Below are 7,579 nucleotides of genomic sequence, written 5' to 3' on the forward strand. Positions count from 1 at the left end.
AAGATATCTAATGTGTTATTTTGACACGTTGTCTGGCATGACTAGGCCCCTGAAGAGGACATCAGTCTTTCCAGAGGAGAAGGTCCGAGAAAAAGAGGAAGATTCTGAATCAGATCGATTGACATAATACGTGCAACAATGGCCTTAAGTGTAGAAATTCTGAGGGTGGCCTCGGACCAGTGTTTCATTCTGCTGTCTGACTTGAAAGCCGCTGACAATAAACCACTTTAATATCATGAGTGCTATGAAAAGCACCTCTGTGAACAGCACTCCTTCACTATGTACAGTTTATGTAAAGAGAAGAATGTTCCGAACTTTTTATGATGATTTGGAATATTGTCCACAAATTTATTCAAGGATAATAGAAATAAGTACATCTCAATTTCTAATGCCTGTTGTAAATATTAAGCATGATTCCTCTAATATAGGAATTCATATGAAACTTCTGAATAAACACACAATCGCACATGTACAGCTTGAAAATATTATCGTAACTAATAAAAATCAGGAAATGTGAATTAAGTCAAATACTGTGCATGAGAGTTGTATGTATATGTAAATTTGAATGGTTTTGCTTTTTCTGTTTTGTAGCTGTGCTTACAGAAGGATTCAGTTAAGCTCTATTTAACAAGATATTGTAAAAGTATAATTTTCATTTACTAAAAAAATTAAGAACTTTAGTTAATATGTTTTCAATATTTAACTCCACACATGTTCACAAACATTTATCTCAACTTGTTATTGTTGGGAATGATCATTGATTGATTTCGCTTATTTACAATAGCTGTTTATGAGAATTTCTTATAGATACTATTGGTAAGTACTTCCATGTTATAAGACAAATGTTTTTCAAATATTTTGCTATCTGTCATTAAGCAAGAATTTAAGAAGTAGGAAGTAGAAAGGTATTATATCAAATAAATTTGAAAAATGTATTTTAAAAGATCTTTACACATTATGGAAATAATAAATTTTGGGCAAATAATGTGGAGAAATGGGAGCTCTAATTTTACCTAAACCCAAGTCCAATATATTAAAAAGTTTCATTTATCCATTAATACATAGCAGTGACACAGTACACTCACTAAGTATTTGATAGCAGAAGTATGTTTATTAGTTTCAAGTTAAAACCTTTCAGATTATAGTATTAATTACTGAAAGAAGCTGTAATATTCAATTTCTTCATACATAATTTATTAACCTCATTTGGGGTAATAAGATTAAATCAACTTCTTTTGATGATAACATTTTTAAAAGCTAATATTATTAACATTGGTAACCTATCCTATTCTATATGATTATAATCTATATTATGAAGCTTTTGTAACTTTTCTTACTTACTGATAACTTGAAGGATTTTCTGATTAATATCAAGACTAAATCTCAACCTTAAAAAAAATCCTCAGAACTAGACCAATGAGAACTATCATGATAAGTAGGCAAAACATTGAATTTGTCAAGGATTTCATTTTACTTGTAGTGCATGGCAGCAGCAGTCACAAAACCAAAGGATGTATGGTGTTAGGAAAGTGTAATGCAAAATACCTTGTTGGCCAAACTGAAGTTGTCGCTTTTGAGACTAAACAAGATAGTTTCAATTGCCTCAACTAAAACTGAACCCACTGCCCTGCAGTCTGTTCGGACTCAGAGACCCTGTAAGACAGGGTGTCTTTGTGCCTCTCAGACTGCGCCGTTTCCAGGGGAGAAAGCCCTATCTTTCTCCAGCGGAGCTGCTGGTAGTTTTCAACTGCTGACCTTGTGGTTAGCAGCCAAACTTGCAACCACTACACCAACGGGGATCCCCAGATGTGCAAAACTGGAAGCCCAAAGAAGAATGGATGCATTTGAACTATGGTAGCGGTGAAAAAATTCATTACCATGAACTGCCAGAAGAATAAATGAAGAACATTTAATTTGGAAGAAGTACTGCCCTTACCAACCAGAATGGTGCGACATTGTCTCAGGCACGTTGCCAATGTTTTCAGGAGGAGCCCGTAACTAATGAAGGCTGTCCTCCTTGGTCAATAGTCAGTGCCACAGAGGCTCAGCCTAAATTGGGGACCTTCAACAAGGAGTGACACAATTACTGCAGCAGTGAGTGAAACCCAGTAACACTGGTGACAACCGTGTTTCCTTCTGTTATACATAAACTTGCTATGAGTCAGAACCAACTAGATGCATCTAACTATAACAACATCATTCCAAAGTCCCTTTTCTAAAATCAATGTAGAGGACTTAAATATTTACATTTATGTAAAGGGGTTTTCATTGTTAAATAGGAAGAACATTAATGTATCTGGAAAGAAAGTGAACAGTATTAATAAGATTTGCTCTTAACACCAAAAACAGAAGAAGGACAAACCTATTGTTGTTTTAACTCATAACAAACCTACAAGATATAGTATAACTGCTCCTTAGGGTTTCCAAAGCTGACTACCTTTTCTTTCTCCCCCAAAGTAACTGAAGGGTTTTACTCACCAACCTTTCGAATAGTAGCTGGGTCCTTTGTCACTGAACCAACATGAATCCTTTGACGTTAATTAAGAATATATATTTGCTGTCCAATCCCATATTTTATTTTCCTTAGATTGACATAAATTCAAAGGAATACATCTTTGACTATACTAAGAATAAAAGTTCTATGCCATTCATAATTATGAAAATTACATTAAATATAATTAAGGAAACTAAAAATACAGAAACACAGATTCACTTTGAATTTACACCTTAAAATCTAAAAGTCCTATTAGAAAAAGGCATGCTTATCATTTTTTGCTTAATATTTCTTAATTAGAATTTTAGGGTCTTCAGAGATATGTTGAAAGATTCCATAGGTGGAATACTGAACAGTGCAGGAAGCATAAAGGGAAGGTGGAACAAATATACAAAATCACTCTACCAAAAGGAACTAGCAACATTCCACCACTTTAGGTGGCAGCATATGAGCAAGAACCAACGCTGCTGAAGGAAGAAGTTCAAACTGCACTGCAGGCACTAGCCCCAAACAAGCTCCAGAAATCGATGGAATCCCTATTGATATGCTCCAAAAGCTTAAGAAGCACTGGAAGCCCTCCCTGGTCTATGCCAGGAAAAGTGGAAGACAGCTACCTGCCTGGAAGAGACCCCTATTTCTGCCCTTTGCAAAGAAAGGTGACCCAAAGGCATGCTCAATCTATAGTACTATATCATTGATATCACACAGCAGCAAAATGTTGCTAAAGATAATTCAACAACAGTTGGAGCAGTACATTGATAAGGTAGTGCCAGAAATTCAGGTCATATTCAAAAGAGGATATGGAATAAGGGATATCACGCTGATGTTACATTGCTCTTGAAATAAAGCAGAGCATCCCAGAATGATGTTTAATTGTGTTTGACTATGCAAAGGTATTCAGTTTTGTGGACCATAATAAACTATGAATAACCTTGAGAAGAATGGGAATTCCAGAAAACTTTATTGTGTTCATCTGGCACTTGTATGTGGATCAGGAAAGGTGTGCGTCAGGGTGTATCCTCTCCCCTCCCTTATTCCATCTGTTTGGGGAGCAAATCATCATAAAAGCTGAACTCTATGGAGAAGAATGTTGCATCATGATTGGAGAAAGGATTATTAACAACCTGCGGTACGCAGATGACACACACTTGCTTTTTGAACATGAGGAGGAATTGAAGCACTTGCTGATGAAGATCAAGGATTTCAGCCTTTGGTATAGATTACGACTCAATGTAAGGAAGACCAAAACACTCACAACTGGACCAATAGGTAGCATCATAATAAACGGAGAAAAGGTTGAACTGTCAATGATTTGGTCTTGCTTGGATCTACAATCAATGGTCATGGAGGCAGCAGTCAAGAGATCAAAAGACATTTTGCCTTAGATAAATCTGATGCGCAAGACCTTGGTAGAGTATTGAAGAGCCAGGATGTGACTGTGAGGATAAAGGCGTTCCTGACTCAGTGTCAAAGTTGGACCTTGACTAAGGAAGACCATAAAAGAATGGATGCATTTGAATTGTAGTGCCGGAGAAGAATATTCAAAGTACCATGGATGGCTAAAAGTACCAACAGATCTGTATTGAAAAGAGTCAGGCCAGAGTGCTCCTTAGAGGCAAGACTGAATCTTACATACTTTGGACATATTGTCAGAACAGATCAGTCCTTGGCGAAGAACATCATGTTTGGCAGGGTCAATGGGAGGTAAGGAGGAGGAATGTACTCCACAAGGTACAATGACACAGTGGCTGCCTCAATGGGTTCACACGTAGAAACAAATGTGAGGCTGATGTCAGACTATGCAGTGTTTCGTTCTGTTGTGCATACAATTGTTATGGCCTGGATCTGACTCGATGGCACATGGCAACAATACACACATTGTCAGGAGAGACCAGGCTCTGGAGGAGAACATCATATTTGGTAATGTACTGGGGCATCACAAAAGAGGAAGACCCTCGACAAGATGGTTGGGCACAGGGCTGTAGTCAGAGGCTCACGCGCAGGAACAACTGTGAGTGCGATGGAGAGGTGGGCATTTTCCTTCCATTGTGAGCAGGGTCCTTACGAGGAGGAACTGAGGTGAGAGCACTTCCCAGCAACCAAGGGGCACCATTTCTTTAATTCACAGGTTTAAAATGTCAATATACATATAGTTTTACTGGGCTTCTCTACAGCTATCTTTGATTTTTTAAGTATATGTTCTATACTGAAAATCAAAATGTCAAAAAATTGCAGAAATGATTAGTCTAGTTTAAAATAGTCTCCAGAGCAGCAATTTCGTCTATCATAATTTGTGAAAATCTGAGTGACACCAAAGTTGGCCTTTAGAGAAACTTCTTACTTTTCCATACTGAAAATTATATCTTGTAATGGGAGAAAGCGTACTTGGTTTACAGACTATGTCATTGCTGTGAGACCATGGCATTCTTATAAGCAGCATATACTTGATCTGTCCTCTTATCATTGATCTTTTTTAGATGAAAAATTCTAAGGACAATTCTGGTTGTACTTCTTCTAAGACAGATTTCTTTCTTTTGGAAGTCTGTGGTACCTTCAAAATTCTATAGGAAAGGGAATTTTGACCTAGTTTGCATTCCCTAATTTAATCGGAAAATTCTTAGCCCACCTAAAACTCTAGAAATGCTATAAACATTTACATCTATTTATTCAAAAATAATTAACTAAAAATGTAAGCATTAAATTTCCCCACAAGAACAGCTTGCCTATAACTGAACACTATTAAGTCCGTTCTGAATCATAGTAACCCTATAGGGCAGAGCTTTAGGAGACTGTAATTCTTTATGGGAGTAGAAAGCCCCAACACGCTCCCAGAATTTCTAGCAGTGTGTAACGGCTGCCCTGTGGACTGGACTGCAGCGTGACACATGTCCACTATGTCACCAAGGTTCCCTACATATCGATTTATGCGTTTACAGAGTTTTTCTTAAGACACAAACCTTTTTTAAGATCATTTTATTGGGGGCCCCTACAACTCTTATAACAATCCATATATCAATTGCATCAAGTACATTTGTACATATGCTACCATCATTATTTTATAAACCAGACAAACGTTGTGACTTACTTGAAAAAAAAAACTATTCAAAAATTTTAAGTTCTAAGAAATGTGTTAAATCAATATGTACATAATGTTCAGAGATTTGACCAAAAACTCAGTCTCCAAGAGTAATTTATTTTGTGGATTATTATTTCAAATGGTATTTCATTTTAAAGTCTTCCAATAATAATTTCATCAAAGAATCACTCTCCTCATACAGTTGTAGACAGGCCATTTAATTTGAAAAAGAAATATTTAAAGGAGCTCTAAATCTGTAAACAGCTCCATGAACACAAGCAACGACAATACAAACAAAACAAAAGCCACAAGTACTTCCACCCGATAACTCACTTCTAACAACTTTTCATAAATACTGTACATGTTCTTATTCCATTCAGCCTACTTTTAAATGATTACAGCAGATGTCTTCTAAGACATATTGGAAATTATTAGCAAGTATAATAGTTCAAGGAAAAAATAAGCTCCTACCCAGGTAGCAACAAATATGCTATCAAATCATTTTTATATCATACAAAACATTAGGTATTCATTACAAACCCCAATCCCAATCTATGATTGAGGCAATATGATCACTTACATGAAAAAATTAATTTTTTCATAAGCTTCCATTTATAATCCGTACTTTACATATTAAAATCCTAATATCCATTAGAAATGAATTCACAAGCTTCAGAGTTTCTTATGCGAATAAAATGAAACTGAAAAGTTCTGATATCACTCTATGAAAGAAAAAGTGTTACAGTACTGAAAATTAGAGTCATACAACCTACCATCTTATGGGATAGATCCAAAGTTTAGCTACCGTTTCCTAAGAAATAATCAGTGTTGGAAAGAATATCACTTTCTGATCAGCCTCATACTCGTTAAGGTCTATGTATTTTTTCTAGGTGCACAGAGAATGTTGAATCTCCAGAATTTCCTGAAACTCCTCTACTCAGTATCTGAAAGACTGGAAAAAAGAGATAAAATCATCTTTTTTTTTAACCTACTCAATAGCATAGAAGTCTTAGTACTATTTTGTTTATAAATATAGAAGTATATATAAGTATTTTAGGAGAAAATAAAATAGGAACATTCACTGTTGCTTCCACCTGTTATGTTTCTCTATTATCAAGAAATATTAAAATATTTTCTATAAAACAATTATATGGTTCTCATATACTACCCTGAACTGAACCTAATAAAAGTCTCTATCCTGCAATTTCTGCCTATGATTATGTTGACTTAGCACAATACAAGCATTTCCTTTCTAAGTGCTAATCCCTCTAATGATTTCTCTACTAGGAGCATTTAAGGGAAAGTTTTAATGCAAGACACGTAGCATTCAAATAAGCATGTTTTAATCAGAAATTTCTGCATTGAATAAATATACAGTTAATTAATATAACAGAACTGGTTAAAAAGTCTGTCTTTCAAATCTGGGTTTAATTTGCAAAACTGCCACCATGATCAGTTTGAACCAAAATGTGTCTGCCACACTCCTTAACTTAAAACTTAAAATCAATATATAGTTTTACTTCTTATATTATGTTGTTACTTTCATTAGGAGCCCCATAGAGTTAGCTTGTGATTCATTGGCCCCCTATGTAAACCAGAATGAGAAGCTGCCAGCTCCTAGCCCAGGCCTGCCATGAGTTGCGGACTGAAATTTTGCTTTTTGTAGGATTTTCCTGGGTGATTTCAAGATTAGGTGACCAAGCTTTTCTTCTCAACCCTTTTAAGTCTGGATTTTCTCCTAAAACCTCTTAAGCCTAGTAGCAATGTGGCGTAGTGCTTATGTCTCGGGCTACCAACTCCCCATTGCTTTGTGGGCAAAAGACTAAGGTTTCCACTCCTGTAAAGAGTGACAGTCTCAGAAACCAATGGGGCAGCTTCACGATGTCCCTATGAGTCGTAGAAGACTCCATGGCCGTGAGTATGATTTTGATTTGAAGCCTCCATAGGTGGTTGATATAGTTTATTATGCCAGCCTGGCTGATAAATACAAGTGGGATTAACTGAAGGGC

Source organism: Echinops telfairi, unplaced genomic scaffold, assembly GCF_000313985.2.
Source record: "Echinops telfairi isolate 266 unplaced genomic scaffold, ASM31398v2 ScPeMD7_6;HRSCAF=24_0, whole genome shotgun sequence".
Taxonomy (NCBI): Eukaryota; Metazoa; Chordata; class Mammalia; order Afrosoricida; family Tenrecidae; genus Echinops; species Echinops telfairi.